Raw genomic sequence first — 20,156 nt, forward strand, 5'->3', positions numbered from 1 at the left:
CCTGCGAATGGTTTCCCCCAGGCTCATGCTATGCCTGGGGTCATACTGGTCTTCCTGATCCTTCTTGACGCTGTCCCTTACTTTTCAGTGTCCAACCAGACCTTTGCTGTGGCAGGACTTGGCCTGCCCTCACCCCACTTGGGAAATTTGAACAGAGCCATTAAGTAACAATCACGTTTCCTCTCTGAGGTTTTCTTACATTCTACTCATGCCCTTTCTTCCCACATGGGCTTGATCTTTCTTCATCTATTATACAGTACAGGGGCCGTCAGAGGGCATAGGATTTCTGCGGGGAGGGGCTTAAAAGTAGCAAACTGGAAGAGAAGGCAAGGGAAGGGAATGTATTAAAACTCTATTGCATAGCAAGCGTACTGCTGTAACTTACATTGAGAATTCCAGTGCAGATTTTGGAATTAGTGAAGGTTATGTAGAGGTTAAAGGTGCCCCTATGATACCCTTTGGGAGCACCAAGTATGAACTGTAGGGTTCGCAACTTATAAAACATGTGTAAAGGGCATTTCTAGAGCTGAAATGAGTTTTATCTTTTTACCCGTCGCCGAATGCAACAGAAAGTACTGCCTTTTGCTTAATGTTTGTTGAAAATAGAAAAACTGTGACCAGATTTTGAAAATATCAATGTTCGACAGCATTAACTCTTGGTGTAAAGCATTAAACTCAATCAACTTTCTAGGTGAGTGAATTTCAAATTTGTTTTCTATTTTTTTCCTATAATTTAGCCAAAAAGTAGCTTTTCTCCCTGCCCCCATCTGTCTGTCTCTCCCCCCCCCCCCCCCTCTTTCTTTCTTTCTTTGTCTCTCTCTTTCATTTTAGGACATTGAAAAAGCTGACCCTGAAAACAGTTTCTTAGGCAGGACGCCCAAAATTTTCAGAACCACATTTTATTACATGGCCAGGCAGAGAAATACATAGACTGATTTTTTTTTTTAATGAAATCTTTATATGTAGAAAATGTATTTTTGACCATCTGTTGTTTTTTTTTTTACAGGAGATATGAAGTCCAGAGCTTATATGCAAATATTACCAGTGACTGCTAACTTAACCAGATTGAACAGTAAGGGATTTTGCATTTAAAGAGAGTGCGTGTCATGTCAAATACCTGCCCAGCCAACTGGTCATACGGGTACTCTCTGTAGCTGATGTAGAGAATCACCATTTCTTATACCGGGTGTATCAGCATTCTGCAGAGAAGCAGAACCAACAGGATACATAAGAAAATATGTAAAGAGATTTATAATGAGGGGTTGGCGTATATGGTTGCGGAGGCCAAGAAGTCTCCTAATCTGCCCTCCCCAAGCTAGAGAACCAGGAAAGCTGGTGTGGTTCCAGGTCACACTTGAGGGCCTGGGAAAGAGGGGAACCAATGGTGAGGGCCTGGGAAAGAGGGGAACCAATGGTGAGGGCCTGGGAAAGAGGGGAACCAATGGTGAGGGCCTGGGAAAGAGGGGAACCAATGGTGAGGGCCTGGGAAAGAGGGGAACCAATGGTGAGGGCCTGGGAAAGAGGGGAACCAATGGTGAGGGCCTGGGAAAGAGAGGAACCAATGGTGAGGGCCTGGGAAAGAGAGGAACCAATGGTGAGGGCCTGGGAAGGAGGGGAACCAATGGTGAGGGCCTGGGAAAGAGGGGAACCAATGGTGAGGGCCTGGGAAAGAGAGGAACCAATGGTGAGGGCCTGGGAAAGAGGGGACTCCAGTACCTGAGTCCACACGTCTGAGAAGCAGGAACAACAGTATCTGAGAGTAGGACAAGATAGATGTCCCACCTCAAGCAGAGAGAGCAAATTTGCCCTTCCTCTGCCTGTTTTATTTGGGCCTTCAGTGGGTTGCCTGATGCCAATTCATGTTGGCAAGGGCAGATCTTCTTAGCTCAGTCTACAATTTAAATGTTAACCTCTTCCAGAAATACCCTTGCAGACACATTCAGAAAAAAATGTCTTTACCAGCTCTCTGAGCATCCCTTAGCCCAGGTGAGTTGACACATCAAATGAACCATCACACCAGCCCAGGAAATGAATCAAATGTGTGAAGCCAGGTTTGAATTTGCAGTTAGAAAATTCAGCTGAGTTCTGGCTGCTATCACTATAAGCAAGTGAAGTACAGGTCGGTCTGTCTTTCTTTCTCTTTCTTTCTTTCTTTCTTTCTCTCTCTCTCTCTCTCTCTCTCTCTCTCTCTCTTTTACATTTATTTATTTATTTTCAGAAAGAGAGAGAGTATGTGCGCACAAGCACAGGAGGGGCAGAGAGAGAGGGAGAGAATTCCAAGTGGGCAGTGTGAGCCCGATGCGGGACTCCATCCCATGAACCCATGAACCCATGAAATCACGACCTGAGCCGAAATCAAGAGTCAGACACTCAACTGACTGAGCCACCCAGGCACTGTGGCCTATGGGTCTTTCATATATGAATCTTTAGGATAAAGTCACTTGATTTGCTCATTGTAAAAATGCCAGGATCTGGTTCCTGCTCTTTACTCATCTTCCCATGCAGTAGGGATATGTTCACCCCAGGTCCAAGATCTATGGTAATTGGAACAGAAAATGAAACAGTGACCCTTTGGAGCAAGAACTTTGGTTGGCTGACTCTTTTTACTCTTTACAGGGCATTTGCTGTCCCACTGTCGACCTTTAAATGTTTTAATTGGAATTAGAATCATCACACGCTCAGTAATGTTCAAAGAATGGCAGCCATGTTGTACCTCTACACACCCTCATTCTGTTACGTGTTCTTGGGCCTGACTTCCTGAGTCCCTCACCCACTTGTGGTCATATACCTCAGATCCTACATGTATGTCTACCTTTCTTCCAATGTCTCAGGTGCCTTCTCAGATCCTGCCTTGCATCTGTCTTTGTTATCTCTGGATATCAGAGTCCTCTCTCTGAACAGTGGTCCAATAGCTCCATGACTATACGTCATGTCACTTAGTGATATTTTCTTTGTTGTATTTAAGCATCGCTTGATATTTTCTTCTTTGTTGGTTTCTTGGCTGTCTTCCCCCAACTGAACTGTAAGACGCATAATTTCTTGGGCCTTATTTGTCTCGTTCTCTATTCTGTCTCCAGTACCTAGGACCACGTGGCTCAGTGACAGTTTAGTGAAAGAATCAGCCCGGTAATGGGAAGTGAGTCAAGATGCGCACTGCCTTTCTGCCTGGAGTTTTGAATGTTGACTTTCTGGACACCTTGGGGAACCATTACTTCATGGAGTTGTGGTGCTAACAACTTGTGTGAACATGGTCTGGAGAGTGGAGGACACTTGATGCCAAGACAAATTCACCGTCAGCTGAGCCCTAGCCAGCTAGGTGGCTCTTGAGCCAGGTTCTCTAGTAGGAAACATCTAGTCCAAGGTCAGTGGTGAAATGAGGTTGAGGCCATCACCTTGCGGTGACTCTGTTATCAGATCGCTCGTGGAATTAACTGCTCAGATGCAGGGAACTTGAGAAACAAGTGCTTTGGGTTTCCAAGCTCTTGGTGGCTTGGGCTGGGTTACCGTCTGGTATGACTATCTGTCTATGGCATACGGTCTCAAGATGCCTGTAAAGACCTCCATGAGTCTTCCAAACATTGCTCTCGCTTGCTTGCCTAAAATATCTGAGTAAGTATGATGTTCTTTCACGTCACAATTTCAGTTCTGTTGGATGAAAATTTGTGGAAGAAAACAGGCTCTTAGAAAGCATTTTTATCTTAGTTTAAGGGGAATCAGATCATCATTTGATGGAGAAGAAGATGAAGGTGCAGCTCTTGAGTGTGAAGGAAGGCTGACTTAGGGTCAGAATGGACCAACCAACCAGCTGTCTTCACCTTGGGACCTTGAACCATGTACGGAACTCGTACAATAGTTAATGCAGATTTGGGTTCCCCAAAGCGTATTCCAAAGGAGCACTCTCCCTGCAAGATTTGCCTCAGAAAAAGGGATTCTGCCGTCCAATAAATTTGGGAACCCTGGATTCTAGGAAGACGATTGGGTAAACCAGATTTAAACCCATGTTTCCTAGATGACTCACCTTGGTAGCAGAGGAGAATGGTTAGCTAATGAACATTCCGTGGGTTTTGTGTTTCCTGGAATACATTGTGGGAAACACTGCTTATTCAACTTCATAGAAATATAAATCAGCCGGAGGGCTCTTGCTAACAGTTACCACATTTCATCCATAAAGAACTCAAGAAGAAATTAGATTTCTGTGGAAGGCCCTTGTTTGTGGGATTTTTTTTATTTGCCATGGTCTGGTCCAATCCTTTTCTAATGACCTTCTATGAGCGGTACTATAAAGCACTGAAAGACACATCCCTTTATGTCGACATCTTATTTATTTTAATACATGCCACTCCACTTTTTCCTCCACTTTTTATGCATTCTGATTGTTATCCCTTTGAACTTTGGCCCTGAGGCGATTTAATCATGATTGGTTTAGTTGTGTAAATCCAATCAACAAATCTTGGCCAAGGTCCCCTGGAGGTATTATCCTGACATTTCTCTGAGTGTGTTTATAAAGTCCTTTTACCCAGTTTTAGAACCATAGCTTTTGCCCCGTGTTCCTGAATTCAGAGAAACTACGGAACACGTATCTTAGATCACTTAAAGGCTCTTCACTCCTAAAAAGAACACCTTTTTGATTGATCTGAAGCCTCTAATTTCCTTCGTAATTTTACCTTAAAAACATTCTTGGCAAAAGCATAGCCACAAGGAGTCAGTTGCTATAACCACCCTCAGCCCTTACATGGAAATATGACGAGCAAACTTCACTTTTCATATCTCTTTTTCCTGAGGATAATTTCCACGTCTTTGACAACGTCTAAGTGTAGCCTAGACTAGAAGGGTAGTTTCTATGACCTTTACACAGTTACTTTTATTTAAATGTGAAGATGTTCTTTTCCCTTTTGGTTGATACAACCTCTGACCAAATGCTAAAATGCTGCTCAAAATTGGTCTTCTGCGGTAAATAAGCAAACTGGAGGGCACTGGAGTTATCACATATCACCCCAGGGTAATCTAAAAGCATGATTTGGGAGCTATATCAAAGACATGCTTCTCTCCCAGTCTTCCCTCAGAATTGTAAATATAGGTGGGAGATCTTATTATTAATTAACAAACTCGAGAAAATTATCATTTTAATAGCCCTCGTCTTCCTTTTGAAAGGGAGAAAAATGGGCCACTTATGTACACATCATTTCATTTCTCCAAGCTGTTTAAGATAGTTCTTTTCATGCGGAATATTCACATCAGCTTGTAAACTGAGATATAAGAACTTAAGTAAAAATGTTTCTACTCCATATACTGATGTTTAGCTCTGGGATTCATCCAAGAATTGGGCCCCTCACAATTATAGCATCTGTTTTTGTTTGGTTAATTTTATAATCTCAGATGTTTCCATAAATCCCGAATTAAAGAGAAAACTGCTGGGACCAATTTGTGTGGGTAGGTTACATGTAATAGGATACGTCACTGTTTTGCCTTTTTTTTTTTTTTTTTTTTTTTTTTTTTTTTTGGTTTTTCCTTTTCCTTGTGGCTTGTTATGACAGATATCACATTTTGGCAAATGCTTCCATGCCTTTAGAAAAAGAAAAGAAACAGCAGTACGACACAGAAAACAGTCCATTTTATCTTGTTTCAGTTAGATTATGATATTTGGAATTCAGGCCATTTGTGCCATTGAGAAGATTGTAACAAATGGGCTGGTCACTTACAGCTCTATCCTGAAACATTCTGCAGAGTTCATAGATGTTTCCGGTTCCTTCAATTAGTTGAGCGCCCGCTGACAAATCCTTCTCCAGTAGTGAAAAAACAGCGTCAACAAACAGGATGACCAGGGACACAGAAATACCTTCTTGTTTTCTTCCTTCTATGTACGTCGAGAAACATGGAGGCGAGGCATATGTGGAACACCATAAAAAGGGCCACAGTTTTGTGTCTTTGCCCATCATGCGGCGGATGCTCGCGTTCTGAGTGATAAAGAATCCACACAGCTTCTTTCTAGATCTCTTGCCAACCACATAGTAATAGAGAGCTCAGCTTCCCGTTCCTTATTCCCTTTACCAGGGATCGAACAGGCAGTGACTTTTTCAAGCGGCCCTAAGATGCCCCTGAAACCTAGAGAAGCCTCAAGTACTTGGAAAATACGTTCAGTGTCTTAAGGTCCCTTCGGCATGTAGGTTACAGCTGATAAGACAGTCCCTGGAGCTTGTAACAACTTAAATATTTATTCGACCATTGTTAGGGTATTTAAAAAAAATCTCATTATCACTGATGAAATAGAATCACAAATAAAAAGAAGCATCTCTGTCAGCTCCTGCTCCTTTGCTCTCTAGGTGAAATCCTCTTTTGAGTGTGTGCTCATTTGCGGATGAATAATTTGGGGGACTCTGCTGGAGGATTGATATTTTTAATTGAAGGCGAAAAGCCTCCAGTTCTATCTCTCAGATCGTAATAATTTTTCTCAATAAAATGAAGTTATTTATCTAATTTTCATTGAGGAGACAATTGAACTTTTTCAAAATGGTGCCAGTCTTTTATAAAAATTAATTGATGGCCTTCATTTACGTCTCACTTCTGAATTTTTAATTTTGGAACTAATTTTATGTGCTCTGGAGAAGATAGTTTCCTCTTTATTGAGATATGTAATATAATTTCATTTATCATTATAACTCTGAGGGATGCCCTTAAAATAATACGTTATCCTCGAGCAAGCTTTCCCCTTCAAGTTATTTGAATCTTGCTTGTTTCAGATAAGAGCTCGCCATTTTATTTAGCGAGAACTTCGTAGTAGGTTTTAGCCGGGGGACATAGTAGAGGAAGGTGTAAAATACACCCTAGGAGAAAGTAGTAATCTGTAAGGTAAGGAACGCGGGTGGGACAGGGTTATGGCTCTGGAATATGACAGATATGGCACACTCAGGCATAAGACTTCACACGAGGTATCTCATATCTCTGAGCTCAGTTATAAGTGATGATAATGTTGAAGGGATGCTCGGAAGATCCAGGGAAAAACTAGAGTACGTGCCCAGCATAGTGTCTGGGAGAAATACACTATTATATAACATTGAAAAATATATACAATATTAAAAACAAATGATTTTCCAGTCTGACACGGACAGTACCAAAACCTTCCACCGATTTTCAAGACTTTCTTTGCCAGGACTTGTGTGGTTGAGATCTGACGAGCAGGAAAAAAAAAAAAAAAAAAAAAAAATGCCAAAGAACATGAAATCCTTCTTCCTTTATCTTATAATATGCCCTTTCAAGTCTGTCTGGAAGTGAATATATGTTTTTTTTTAAAGTTTACTTATTTATTTTTGAGAGAGACAGAACGTATGAGCAGGGAAGGGGCAGAGAGAGAGAGAAAGAGAGAAACCCAGGCAGAGTCTGATGTGGGGCTCGAACCCACAAACTGTGAGATCACGACCTGAGTCAAAATCAAGAGTTGGATGCTCCACTGACTGAGCCACCCAGGAGCCCCATATATATATTTGCTTATTTAAGTAATTATAGGAAGGATGGTGAAAAGGATCAATAATATTGCAATTAATATTTATATTATTGGAAATCTATTTAAAAAATTTTTTTAACGTTTATTTATTTTTGAGACAGAGAGAGACAGAGCATGAACGGGGGAGGGGCAGAGAGAGAGGGAGACACAGAATCTGAAACAGGCTCCAGGCTCTGAGCCATCAGCCCAGAGCCTGACGCGGGGCTCGAACTCACGGACCGTGAGATCGTGACCTGAGCTGAAGTTGGACGCTCAACCAACTGAGCCACCCAGGCGCCCCTATTGGAAATCTATTTTAATGCGGGTCGACTACTGGGGTACACAGGAATATTTTTGATATGCACCTGTTTCTCAGATTCTGGACTTCTCACCTAAAACTTGTATGAGACAGTTTCCCAGAAGCACGGAAGAGCCTGAGAGCTGAAGTATTGTTAGTATTACTATTCCCAAAGGGTACTATACTGTGTCCAATTAGAAGGTTTCTTTTCTTTACCGCAGATATCCAGGAGACAGAGAGAGAGATCCCGGCAAATATCTCTTGTTGCTTTTTTCTTCTTTTGAGGCACTTCTGAAGTCAGCGATAGCACCGAGTTTCACTTCTGGGTCTGGAGGAAGCTACGTCCTCCTTACCTTTCTAGGACTAAGAAAAAGAGCACATTTAAGAGACATTAGCACACTATTGCAGTTCCTAGGTCACAAGAAATATTTCTTCACAGCTTAAGTGTGGTAGAAGACAGTTTAACTTTGCACATAACTTATCTAGATTATTCGTGTATTCGTTGCATAATTATTCTGATGAGTTTATACAAGTGACTTGAACGTTGCCACATGCACAGTTGAATGTGTTCACACGAATGGGAAGGTTACACGGCCCCTGTTGAACTTTTAAGAAATCCTGGTCAGCTGTTGGCAAGCCGAATGCGTTGTCAGAGACCCAATATAGTACACTGATTGTGCGATGGTGGCTATTTCTTTATTTGTACTGAGAACAGAGCCAAGAGCCTCCTGCACAAGCCAGGAGCCAAGAGAACAATGAGTCGGGAGAGTTATTCCCAGAGGGCAGAGCTGGTCCCTCATCAAGTAACATTCCCTGTCCCCATAGTAGGGGACCTAAAAATATGTCCCTGACCAGGTTTCAGAATTGCTATGGAGCAGTAGCTCTGTGTACCTTCCATAGTCCCCTTTCTTGAACAGGAATCCCTGTTATAGTTTTCCTGCCCCACCCCCCTCTCGCTATTGCATCTTGTATGTATGTGGGGGGCGAGGGGGGAGGCAGATGAACCAGCCATTTTCATTCACACATCAAGAGAGCTACACTTGAGCAGGTGCATCTGAGTAACTGAATCCGGGGAGACTTGTCTACATGTGGAACAGATTTAATGATAAAATCCAGGACTTGGAGCTAATGCTGTAATTGGATGAGATGTGGGGGTCTTGGGAGGGGGACTGTGTATTCTGCAGGTGCGAGGGTTGTGCGCTGTGGCCTCCAGAGGCTCAGCTCTAGTCGCTTGCTTGCCTTCAAAGATGCCACTCCAGCAATTCCTATCATCTCCCTATTTGTGCGCCTTTTCCATCAAGAAGTAGAAGCCATATCTCCTTGAACTTGGGCTGGCCTTGTGGCTTCCTTTGAGCGACAGAATGCTATGGAAATAGTGCTGTGCATCTGAGAATCTGAGCTTTAAGAGGACTGGCAGCTTCTGTCTTTATTTGGTATACACTTGGGGCATAGCCATCCCAGTGTTTTAGCTGAGCCCAGCTGCCAGTTAACTCCACTGAATTCCTCTCCATGAGCCAGCTCAGGAAGACCAGCAAAAGACCCATCCAGTCAATGTAGAGAATTGTGAACAACAAAACACCACTACTGTCTGAGGTCACTAAAGTATGTTACACAGCCACGAGTAACTTGAACACTAAGCGTGCCCAATCCGATTTCGGTCAGACATTTCTAGCCAAGTCTGGCAAACTGGTGAAATATGCCTGACAGGATGCCACTTATAAAATATTTTCTGGTTAGAAGAAAATGAGACCAGGGGTTTTCATATACAGGGAGAAAGGAAAGGAAGAGGCTGGAAGGAATGGGAAAAACCAAGACTTTGGGCTGTAAACCTGGACTCCTGACAGGGTCCTGTGGGCAGAGAGGGTGGCAGGAGGAAACAGAGGGCGCTTAGAAACACAGCTTCTTGCCAGTGTGACAAAGAGTGACTTGGATATGGTGCCAGTGTGATGGGCATTCTCTCGCTCTGGGTGCAGGACAGGAGCACAGAGGCACTCTGGGCCCTTTGATCATCGACCACTTTGGGGGTTGTGAAGGTGGCATCTGGATGCAGATGTCATTTTGGACGGGTAGGCTGGGACGAGGTGGCACGGGCACCTCTGACGGCTTCATGGAAGTATTAGTGAGCAGAACCAGGAACACGAGAAGACCTTCCATAAACTTCCATAAGCTTCCCCTTGTTTCCTAGAACAAGCTGGGTCCGATTTCGAGGTGGCTTCATTAGCATCTGGGCAATGGAATGCTGAAATTAGATTATTATTGTTAACAACCATTGGCCCTTATTTGAACTCATAGTTTGGTGACTCCTAGCCCGTATCATGATATTTGTATTTATATTCATAATTATACTTAATATATAATACATAATATAATAACATACAAGTATATACCTAATGGTGGTATCTTTTGCGATATCAAGTTTATTTCATACATATGAGCTCTTTGCAATGCCTCCTGGCCACCTTCTGAAGCATGTAGGGCAGTATTATTGTCTTCGTTTTAACTGAGAAGTAAAATCAACTTGAATAAGAGATGAAGGGACTTTCCCAAGATTACTAAATAAACGTATAGAATCAGGCCTCGACCTTGGTTCTCCTAATTCCGGTGATCAGTAGAAGATTGGAGTTTAGGTGCCAGATTGGATGCATTTATGTAGGTATTGACTTTGGAATTTTATCTATATGCATATGTTTATCTATATAGATATATAGATGTGTACGCACGTCTGTGAGTTCACCTCCACACACACACACTTATTCTGAAGACAGAGGTTTACATCTCATCACAGGCTTAAATAAAAATATAATAACAATATTATTGGGATGTACATCACTATCTTATCATAAAAAATATATCCCCCCGCAAAACTTCCTGTAACATATATGCTAACACACTACACTAAACATACTCCTGCTTACTCTTAGGTAGTCATTTATCAACAATTATTCTCACACATTTCTAGGATCTGGTATCGTTTTTTTCAGGTATAGTCACCACTGATATAATGTTGTCTAGCAGAAAGGTTAGGCGTCAACAGTTTCCACTGAAATAAGCTGTCATCAGCACATTTCTTTATGAAATAATATTCATTAAAAATAGGATATTCTCTTAGCTAAAGTGACAGCTCATCACCCTGTCAATTTTCTATAATAATATACACTTTACAATCCGGTGTTAACAAGACGCAAGGTAGCATTTCAGTCGTCTACTAGGGTGTCAAAATGGAGACTAGATATACTGTATTCAAAGAAAAGATGCCAATTAAATGTATTCTCTCTACAGTCAGTGCTCCAGCACCATACAATAATGTGATCTGTATCCTTGTTATCCAATATTAGATACTAGTGTTCAAGCACATTCACTTTCTCTTTCTCTCTCTCCTTTTTCACTATTAACCCCAAGTATATTGTTATAACTGCTCCAAGGCTTGGCAAGGAGATTGCCGAATCAGCGGATATCAAGATCGAGAGCCTAGGCAGATGGACAGGAATGGGGAGGGAAAAAAAGCAGAACATTTATAATATAGGAGGAAGCATAATATATCAGATGAATATATTTGCAGTCTGTCGCAGCTAAATTGAAATCTTTACCACTGGTTAGCCGTCCACATTTATGTATATCATTAACTTTTTCAGGCCTCAATTTCATTTTATTACAATGGGGACATTAATACAGCCCAGTTTGGGGGCTGGGGAGATATGAGGATTAAATGGGATAAGGTCTGTGAAGCGGTTAGGCTAAGGAATGCTAGCTCTGTCCATGTGCCTCACTTTAAATTATTTTAATGTTTATTTTTGGGAGAGAGAAGGCCCAAGCAAGTGAGGGGCAGAGAGAGAGGGAGACAGAGAGATGGAAGCAGGCTTCGCACTGTCAGAGCAAAGCCCAACGTGGGGCTTGACCCACGAACCCTGAGATTATCACCTGAGGTCAGTCATTACCTAGGTCATTCATGATCTGGGCTGATCATGACCTTGGCTGAAGTCGGATGCTCAAGTGACTGGGCCACCCAGGTGCCCCCATTGTGCCTCACTTTAAAGATGTCATTGCATTGAGAAGTGAGCTCTCAGTCTGAATGTTGCTCCTCTGAATGCCTGGAGAGCTTTCTGTTTTTGTCAACAATCTGACTAGACGTATGTAGCTGTGGTTTTCTTTGTACTCCGAGGAAATGCTTGTAACTCATTTCATTAACTGAATATGTGGCTTGAAGTCTTTCATCTGCTTGGAAAACTTCTGAGCTAGTATGTTTTAAAAAATGCTGCTATCCCATTCTCCTTCTCCTTCCCTTCTATAATTCCAGCTCTATGTAGTATTTACAAATCACTTAGCTTTGTCTAATTTCTTGGTAAACTCCTATGTTAAACTCCGATATTAACTCCTACATTACTCTCTTTTGTTTTCTCTAACATTTTATGATGAAAATACTCAAACACGCAAAAGAACAGAAAGAAATTTACATTCAACACTCATATAGCCGTCAACTATATTCTACCGTTGACAGTATATTATAGTTGCATAATCACATATCTACCTACCCATCTTTGTATCCATTCATCGATCCATCTCACTCATTAATGCATTTCAAAGTAAATTTCAGACATCAGTACCCTCCTTTCTAAATGCCACAGACACCATTAGCTAGAGTTCAGCATTTGTTTATAGGGTGTGTTTTGTTTTAGGTAGAATTTACATACAATGAAATGTACAAATTGCTAACATTCATTTGCTGAGTTTTAATAATTGCAAACACTTGTGTTAACCAACCCCTTATCAAGATATAGAACATTATCATCACCCCAGAAAGTTTTCTCATACCCATTCCCAGTCAACCCCAATTTCCACGCTCATAAACAAGCACTGTTGTGATTTTTTTCCACCACAGATTTACCTGTCGTAGAGCTTTGTATAAAGTGAATTATACAGTACGCCTCTTTCATGTAAAGCTTTTTTACTCAACATAGGGCTTTTGAGATTCATCTATCTATTCACCTGTATCATCTTCAGAGTAAATTTTTTTAGTAGTTGTATTCATTTCCAGGGTGGGCATAAAAAACAGCAAAAATTGAGCGGCTTCAAACAATGGACATTTATTTTCTAAGTTTGGAGACCAGAAGTCTGAAATCAAGGCACTAGAATGGCCGTGGTCTCTCTGGTAGCTCTAGGGCAGAGCTCTTCCTTGCTTCTTCTAGCATTTGCTATCTGGCAGCCACCTTTGGCATTCCTTAGCTTATAGATGCATCACTATAGTCACATGACTGTCTTCTCCCTTTGAATCTTCAGACCATCTTCCCTCTGTGTTTCAGTCTTTGAATCCAAATTCCCCCCTTTTATAAAGACACCAGTTCTACTGGTCATCAGCCTCATTTTAACTTGACTACTTCTACAAAAATCCCATTTCCAAGTAAGGTCAAATTCTCAGGCATTGGGAGTAAAGGCTTCAATCTTTCTTTTTTGGAGGATACAATTCAATCCATAATGGTAGTTCATTCTCTTTTATTGCTGAATACTATTCCATTGTATGAATATTATACAGTTTATTTATTTTTAAAATTTTTTAATGTTTATGTATTTTTGAGAGAGAGACAGTATGAGCAGAGAAGGGGCAGAGAGAGAGGGAGACACAGAACCCAAAGCAGGCTCCAGGCCCCGAGCTGTCAGCACAGAGCCTGATACGGGGCTCGAACTCAGAAACTGGGAGATCCTGACCTGAGCTGAAGTTGGACGCTCAACCAACTGAGCCACCCAGGTGCCCCTATTATTTTTAATTTATTCTATAGATGGACAACTGAACTCATTCTAGTTTTGAGATATGACAAAACTGCTATAAATACCCTCATTCGGGTCTTTTTTTTGGTATGCTCATTTGTCTTAGTTTGAATGCTAAGATCATAGAAATGGCTGGATCATAAGGAAAATACATTACTTACTTTGATTAAAAACTGTCACATCTTTTCCCAGAGATTTTGTATTATTTTGTATACCATGTAACAACGTGTAACAACGTTGGCTGCTCGACTTTGTCACGGTTACTTACAACATGGTTATTGTCGTATGTCGTTTTTGGTTTGTGTGCTCATTAAGACTTTATTGGTGTTAAAAGAGCTTAAGACAAATTGACCAAAAATGCAAAGTTGCCTTGGTACAGATGCTCCTTGGTTTGGGAGAACTCAGGATCACTGCCGCTAGGAAGGTAGAGAACAAAGCACATAGCACAAAGTGGCAGCAAAGCATTCCAATGAATGGAACAGTGGGACGGGATTGGTGGGCACGGGAGTCACCAGGGGGTGCGTCACACAATGGGTCATGCCTCACACATACTGTGTGTCGATGCACCCCACCGAAAAAGGGGGGAACCAAAACCCGATAGCAGCGGTAATAAATAAGAGCCCTGGCTAGTAGGAAAGTGGCCTGGGTGTCCCTGTCTCTCCAGTGCACAAGCTGGAATCTGGAGGCTTCGAAAAAGTGCCAGTGTCAAGGGGAGATCAGGACCCCTACTGCCTAGGAAGGCACGGTTCCCAACTAGGTGGTCACTGGGGGGGTCACCACGGTGAGCAAGAACCTAGGGGTGGTTCTCCAAGCTCCAGCATGTTTTTCAGTTGCAACCCCCATCCAGGTACATGTCTCCTTCACTAGCTGATGTGACAGACTCCTCCAAACTCTGGCACAGGACCAACTTATTTCTGATACCACCCCCTGCTCATTGAACCTGTGCCCACAGGTAGAGAGGTTTTAAATCTGGGATTGGTTCGGAGAACAAAGAGGGGTGGGGGGCTCAGCTTGTCTAACAGGCCACAGGGACTGTAGACATCTCCACGGAGATGGGCCTTCTTGGCCATTGTCTTCCACCAAATCCTTGGGAAGGACGCTGGGAAGAAGCCATTAGCCTGAGAATAGCCACCTTCCTGCTCTCTGGCCTCACGGCCAGTCTTGCCAGAACCCCTTGGAGTAAGGGGGCGAGGCCACCGGACATGGTCAGCGCTTTGATTTTCAGAGTGCAGCAGAGAACCGGGGAGCTGTCCGGCCTGGCACGGTGCCCCCTCACCACCCTCATTGTGGGAACAGCCATTGGCAGCTAAAACTGAAAGCAAAACTGTGTCTCCGGATCTTGTGACAGGTGTTGATCCTAAACTTGAGGATCCCAAACATCTCCCATCTCCATCATCCACCACAAACTCAGCGCGAAGATATTTTTCAGTACGCCTTTGAAAGAATCTTTCAAATGCAGAAAACCCGCAAATGCTGTTTTTTCTTTCAATGACAGCCCTCTGAGAACACAGACAGGGGGCCAGTGTGGAACCTGGCCACCTGCAAGGAGCCACCTGCCAGGGACCTGCTGGGGCACTCAAATGCGAAGTTTTCTTCTTTCTAAAACACCGTCCCCTTTCTATAAAAGAGAAGAGAGCAAACAGACGAAAGGCCTACTCTAAGATCAGGGGCTTCCTCCCTCGGCCCCGGGGACTCAGTGTGGCTGCTTTGGCATGGGGCCTCCCTGCCCAGGGGCTGGCAGAGGGCTCCCATCTTATTGTCCTGTGGGCCAGCCGTGGGCCCTTGTTCTGTCTCGGATCTTCTCTCCCTCAGTTGCTCCTCTCCTGTGGCTAACAGTGGCCCTCCAGTTTCAGCAGTGGAAAACAGGTATCCATTTATTTATTTTACTTTTTATTATTCAAAATAAGAGCTGCTGGACTGAGTCCCCTTCTGGTACTGGGACAGCCCCACCACTGCACTGTGCCTCCGCAAGGAGCCTTGCAACAGTGCCACGTAAATCGATGTGTGACTGAAACTGATTGCCAAGGGTAACTGTCTTGGGACAGCCCGGGCTGGCTCACCTTGGAGGGCTGGCTTCTGAAGACAGAGCTCTGAGCCAGGGCGCCCAGTGAGAACGGCTGTAATGCCACCTCCTGACTGGCCTGGTGGGCAGGGAGATGCCTGTGGCTGGGCCCAGGAAGCTCAGAGCTGTTCATCCAGCATCCTCCAGGATCGGCCTTGCCTTTTGGGATTCCCTGGGTCGGCCTGTCCAAAATACCCCCGAGGCAGCACGGGCCACACAACCAGGTTGAAGGGGATGGGGAATGTCCATGGCAGCCGTGTGGCTGGCCCTGGCACGGATCATGCCCATTTGGGTCATGGGTCTGGAAGTACGTGTTCCAGGGCCAGCTCTGGCTGCTCTGATCATAGCCTGGCCCTGGGGTCATAGCCTCCTGGGGTCATATCTGACCCCTGCATAGATGGTGATGACCGGCTGCCTGGGCTTCCTGAGCAGCAGGAAGCTTTACTATAGGTAGAGTTCAGGAGCCTTCCACCAGCACCTTTTGCTCTTTGTAGTAGTTCAGCAGGTGTTTCCAGTGCTGCTGTGAGGACAGGACCTTTGGGTCGCCTATGACAAGGACCTCACATCATGCTTTGGTCAGGGCCATGTTAAGCTGTCTGGGGTTGTTTAAAAATCCAATGCCTTGTTGCTCAGTAGCCCATATGCAGGAGCGTTAAAGACCTTTTGCTGGCCCTGGAATGTGTCCATGTGAGTGAATTCTACTTCCCGGGATGCAGGGAGCCTCTGAATTACACGTGTTGCATCAGGTAGGATGCCAGCCCCGGATAGGGGCCTGATGATGCCGATCTGGTCTGGCTTGGCACCTTCCTTCAGCAGCTTTGGGACGATCTACTCTGTGTTTGCAGTCTCCTTCCTATTCAGGCAGAAGCTGCTTCAGCTGGCAATCTCCTCTGGGCTCTGGGCCACCTAGAACATCCGGTCGGGGGTCACTGGAAATCCAATCCCTTCTTCATACGATCTGCTGTAGCAATGCCTTTCTGAAGAGGGACCTCTTCAGGCATTGGTCACCCATGAAGATGAGCTACTTGGCTCCCAGGACCATGCATTTCCTCCAGCTCAGTGGCATGGGCACGTGCGTCAATTAAAAGGGGCCTCCGTTGCCCACACCCATACCTACATCTGTGCTCATAAGCAGCTCGTTCTCCGTGGCAAGCTTCAGGGTCAGGTGCGGCTTCTCTTCTGCCAATAACAGCTCCCCGTCTCTTCCTTCAGTTGGTGCAGCTTCTGGAACTTGGCAGGCTATCCGTGCTCTTGACCTGGTTGTGCAGGGCCAGAAGTGATACTGAGTCCTCATCCAGAACAGCATGACTCGCAGCCCTGTCTGGTGGATCTTCTCGTTAGCTGATCGATGCCTGTATTACTTGGAACACAAATAGGGGTGCACTGCTTCCCCCGGCCAGGTGGTAACTGATGGGGGCCAAGGTGACCATCTTCCCGGTGCCTGGCAGTTCCTGCATCCTGGCTTGTTGGTCTTTACCGCACAGTCTTTACGTGTAAACCTGAAGACTGGTTCAGGTTGGGGAGTCCTTCTGCCATGAAATTTTGGGGCAGCTGGCATCTGACGATCATGTCCTCCAGCTGGTGGCTGATGTAACCCCATATCGAGGTCTCCTCCAGTGCAAACATTTTCAGCGTGCTCCGCGTGTTGTGGAACGAGGTTGACTTCCACCTGAAATCCACCTGGAAGTGATGATTTCCTCCACAGGCACGTTCATTACTGCTCTGCAGCTCAGTGGTGATCTCATCACCATAATTGACAGGGATCTCGATGACGTGGCTGATCACTTTGCACAGGGGGTGCCAACTCCATTTCCTTTGTACGCAGGCATATCTGGTCCCCTTGGGTGAGCTGCATATCCCAAACAAATTCTGGCTGAAGCCTCATTAGCAGAGCACTCATACTCAGTCTTAGGCAGAGTAAAGTAGGCAATTGTGTTCTCGTTAAGGACCACGGGCCGCCTTGCCATAATGTTATCTTGACACTGGGACTCTTTCCGGTTTCTTATCAGAGTTGGCCTCCACCTTGATGAGGGGACCAGCTAGGATCCGGTCGTGGTAGGCGTCCTCCTATAGCCGGACGACGCTCTCTGGCTCCTCCCAACCCTGGCTTCTCTATGTCCTGCAAGGTAGCGGAAGGATTTCCCTGCCCCAGCGCTTCCACACAGCGGATTGATCTGCAGGGTGGTGACGTGCCCAGCCCACAGCGACTCCTGCTCAAAGGGGATCTTGCCTCGTTAGCGCAGGGAGCCTCAGCTCCGAGCGGTCCCGGGTGGTGCAGTTGAGGCTGTTTTGACTGGGCCGTTCGGACGGCAGCGCTTTGACCCAGTTGGCACTGGCAGTATTGAAGCCGAGGAGGAAGACGGTGAGCCAGCCACCCTTAGAACATTCCAGAACCGTCTGTCAGAGAGGCCCAACCTGGCGGCGAGTCGCCTCTGTGCATGTGGCCCCCAGGAAGTGATTTACATTGCGGCTGCGAGGCGTTTTTACACGTGGGTTACAGCCCCTCCTCTTGCTGCTCTTACAGTAAATCAGGCAAACAGTACTGTGTATTTTGCAGAAACTGCGCGCAAGCCCGGGGAGACCCTTTGCCTCACAGGTATCTACATATTCAAAGTTCAACTCGGTGAGCAACTGGCGAAGTTTGGCTACGCTGTTATCCACGGACCCGTGACGCAGGATGCCGTCGGTGCTTCCCAAGCTGCTGTCGGGGTTGCCCGCCCGCGCACAGCCTCCTCCAGGCCCTTCGAACCTTTGCTCCTGGCTGGGGAGGGTGAAGTCAGTGAACTTGGGCTTGAGTATGCAGCCCAGCATTTTGTCCCCTTGGGAGTCCAGCAGGATGAGCGTCCGTGAGCTGGGCCCCTCCGCCCGCCAGCGCATGGTGCCATCGGGTGGAGTCCAGAGGCCACCGGGACTTTGGTACAGCCGGACTTGTGGCGGCGGCAGGGCGGGCGGGCGGCGAACCTAGTGCACCCAGACCCTGCAGCCCCCTGGGGCCGCCCTTCACCTTCACCGCTAGCAGCTCCCCGCAGAATGCCCCGCAACCCCCTGCGGTGAGTAGTTTTACTTTGATCCCTTCTGGCCAGTGTGAAGTGGCCTCTCTTGCATTCCTGACTTCCGATAGTGTTGTTTTTTAGTCTGAGTTTGAGAATTTCCATTTGATGCTTTCGATAGAAATTTCCGGTTTTCTGGTTCATTGTTCCATCTTGTTATCCCTTGTGATCCATTAATCACAGTTAAAATCTGTTTCTGAAAACCAGTATCTGGATCACCTGTGCATTAGTTTCCTTTTTGTTTTTTGTTTTGTTTTTTTTTTTCTGAGCTTTTATTTTGTATACCTGAGAACTTTTTTATTGAATTATGGAAATTAAGTTTAAAAATAATAGAGGTTCCTGGAAAAAAAAAAAAAAAAGTTACCTTTCTCCAGAGAGGATTTCTTTAGCTTCTGGCAGGCAATTAGAGTAGGCATGGATTACTTTAATCCAAACAGATTGAGCCGATTCACAGCTGGGTTTCATTCTTTGTAAGGCTGGTCGATTTCTTTTTTCTTTTTTTTTTTAGTAGTTCCCCCTCCCCACACCCACCCCCCAGCTTTATTGAGAAATAATTGACCTACATCGCCGCATAAATTTAAGGCATACAGCTGATGGTTTGATTTACATATATTATGAAATGATTAGCACAATAGGTTCAGCTAATATTCATCTTCTCTTAAAAATACAATAAAAGGAAAAGAGAGTTCCTTGTGATAGGAGCTCTTAAGAGCTTTCCTACATGTGTACAATAGTATTAGCTACAGTCATGTTTATGTTACATCCATTGTACTTGTTTGTCTGATAACTGGAAGTTTGTACCTTTGATCACCTTCCCACCTTCCAGTCAGTCCCCCCTGCCCTCCATCTTTGGTAACGCCAAGTCTGATCTGTTTTTCTGTGTTAGTTTTCTTTTCTTTTTTTAAAAGATTCTATATAAGTAAGATCGTGTACGGTATTTGCCTTTTTCTGTCTGACTTATTTAACTTAGTCAATTGACTTCAGGGTCTATCCATGTTGTCATAAATGGTAGGATTTCTCTTTTTTGTGTGGGGGTTAATAATATTCTGTGTGTGTGTGTGTCTATCACAACTTACTTATCCATCCATCCATCGATGGACATTCAGCTTGTTTCATTGTCTTGGCTGTTGTAAATAATGCTGGTATGAACATGAGGGTGAAGATGTCTTTTTGATTTAGTGTTTCATTTCCTTTGGACCTATTTCCAAAAGTGTAATTTCTAGACCAATGGTGGTTCTTACTAACCTTTTGAATATCCTCTGTATAGTTTTCCATAGTGGCTGCACAAATTTACATTCCCGCCATCAGTGTATAAGGGTTTCCTTTTCTCCACATCTCTTCCGGCTTTTGTTATATTTTGTCTTCTTGATGATGGTCATTCTAAAAAGGTGTAAGGTGGTATCTTCTTGTGGTTTTAATTGGTATTTCTCTGATGACTAGCGATGTTGAACATGAGGATGAACTATGTCTGGTTTAACCTCACTCTTAGAGTATAGCCCTTCTGGGGTT

General features: G+C 44.5%; 1 pseudogene; it reads right to left on the reverse strand.

The window, feature by feature from the left end:
- Positions 1 to 1,296: 1,296 nt before the first annotated feature.
- LOC109278987 (regulator of nonsense transcripts 1-like) lies at positions 1,297 to 18,474 on the reverse strand (annotated as a pseudogene).
- Between the last annotated feature and the right edge of the window lie 1,682 nt (positions 18,475 to 20,156).

The sequence above is a fragment of the Panthera pardus genome, unplaced genomic scaffold, assembly GCF_024362965.1.
Source record: "Panthera pardus isolate Hobbes unplaced genomic scaffold, ASM2436296v1 HiC_scaffold_2, whole genome shotgun sequence".
Lineage (NCBI taxonomy): Eukaryota > Metazoa > Chordata > Mammalia > Carnivora > Felidae > Panthera > Panthera pardus.